We start from the raw sequence: 2,563 nt of genomic DNA, 5'->3' as shown, positions 1-2,563 counted from the left end.
AAAATTATGGTATAATATTATTGTATAATTAATAATAATAGTAATAATAATTTTTTTGGATGGAGAAAAACGTTGAGGATTGATGGTATATTATTTTTTTGGAGAACTAAAATGTCCGTTTTTAAAATTTTTGGAGACTAATCCGGATAATTATTTTGTCTGTCGGAGTAAAATCTTAGGGATTGATCTGTGTATTAATTTTTTTTAAGGACTAAAATATCTACTTTTAAAATCTTTGAACACTGATTAGGTAATTACTCTTAATTTATTCTCCCTTTTTCTTTTCTCCGGGTCGGTTTATTTGTTTTTGGGCTGGGCACAGTATCGTATTCTCACTTGCAGTTGTTTTATTCCTGAATCTCAACACTCGTGCAGTGATTTGGGCTTTTGATGTTCTTGGGTCTATTCCTGCTATTTTATTTTTTAATAAGATCCAGTAGTTGGTCCTGATATATTGGGCTTTTAAACGTAAGAGAAATCATTCAACGTAAAGAAAAAGTTAAACTAAAAGAAAAACAAAAAGATCAAACATGTATTGGACGCAAGAAAAACAAAATCATACGAAAACGATCAGTTATTTTTAAAAATATATAATAAAAATAAAATAAATTAAATAACTCATATATTTATATAAATATATAATGACTGATATTTTGTATCTATATAATATTTTTAAATAAGTCATGTTAATCATTAATTGGATTTGAATGTATTTAACGCCATCCATCCCAATCTTTGTTGTATTATGTTTCTGAAAGCACTATTTGTCTATTTGACTACCGTAGAGAGCACTAGTTATTAAGGTATTATTTAAGAGTTTAAGCATATATATTGGCTTAGAAAATACGTGTTAGCAGGCAAGAATAGCACATAGATAAAATCTGGGAGATGAGATGAGGGAGGTAACAAACTAGCATACTTAAGCGAGAGCTCTTAGTAGTTAATAGGTACTGGCATCATAAATTGGGTATAAAACTATAAATATAGAATAGGAGAAGAATGACACCTCTTATTAGGTTGGTGTTGGTGCCGAGTGTGATTATCCTATGTCCATACCTAGCTTACTTAGAGCATACCATTTCAGGATATTTTTCCAAGTTCATCATACTAGTTAATCCACCCCAAATATATCATGTCATTTTTACTTAGCTTCGCATCGTAGGGCGTGGTAAATTAAATGTCACCCAACACCATCATGACATATGCGTTCTCTTAAGAGCTACACACTATGCTTGTTTAGCCCACTGCAGTTCTTTGTTTCAGCAAATTGAGGTTACTGTAGTTGCAATTCTTAGCTTGGAGTCCATTTCTAACTTCATTCACAACCACCACCCAACAAAATTAACCACTTTGCTGTTCTGGATTTCTCAACTTATATTGTAAGTAGATAGATTTCCTATAAATTTTGTTGATGTATGTCACCTTTTTCTTATTTTCTTATTTTTGCATTCATATTCTTATATTCAGATATTCGTAAGGCTGAAAATTTTTTTTATTATAGATTATAAATGCGTGTAAATTAGGGCTGCTAATTGGTAAGATAGAATAGGGTTTAACTCTACTTGCGGGTTAAAAATTTTATTAAAACTCTATTTTACTCTATTTGTAGGTTGAAAATCTCTCAACACTAATCCTACTTGCATCCTAAAGTTCTAAATCTTACCCTACTCTATCCTACTGGTTGAAATATCAATTTTTTTTAAAACAAATATAAAATTCAATCATTTCAAATTTCATACATATTAATAAAATAAAAAATAAAAAATAATACTTTAAATTACTAAATTAACTAATTAGTCTAGTGGTTGCTCATATAAGGACTAGTTTGATGAAAATGCTCACGTCTGAACTTTTAAATACTATTTTGATAATAAAAAATTTTTTTACATGTCAAGTGTCATTGACCTGCAACGTGGCGTGCCATGTGTCACTGACCTGACAGGTCAACCAATCATCTTATAACACATGGTACTTAATGTGACACGTCATCATCCAACTGACGGAAGGACTAATTTGACTTACATTTTATCTTTTAGGGACTAATATAACTAAAAAAAATCATTTGAGAACTAATTTAAAGAATAAATAATTTTTGAGACGAATTTGAGTATTAACTTAGTATTCTTATATTATTATAATTTAGTGGAACCAAAGACAATAGAAATTATTTAAAAAAATGATTATTGAAGATCATATCCGAGTCCTAATATTGTTCTGATATGGATGCCGAAAAAGTTGAAAATGATTTTATATAGGGGGGTTTAATTATATTTGTTCCCGGTTGGGAATGAAGGCAAGCTACGATAGAGAAGAAGAGATAGGAAGTGGTAACATTATGGTGAAAATTATGGAGCTAGATATATATTAGGAGGAGAAGGTACTTTTATAAGAATGAAAAAATGGGTATATGCAAAGGGAAACTGCAACCGAAATTTCGAAGTAATAACTAAACAGCTATTCGATCACAGAAAGTTAGATGGAGGCTGAGCCCCCAATGAAGTGGCAATGAGGGAGGCACAGTAGTACTCATTGCGGAAGACTATTGAGTAGTGAACAATATAAT

The sequence above is a fragment of the Arachis duranensis genome, chromosome 5 (genome assembly GCF_000817695.3).
Source record: "Arachis duranensis cultivar V14167 chromosome 5, aradu.V14167.gnm2.J7QH, whole genome shotgun sequence".
In the NCBI taxonomy this organism is placed as follows: Eukaryota; Viridiplantae; Streptophyta; class Magnoliopsida; order Fabales; family Fabaceae; genus Arachis; species Arachis duranensis.
The sequence above is the reverse complement of the archived record's forward strand: the minus strand, read 5'-3'. Positions refer to the sequence as shown.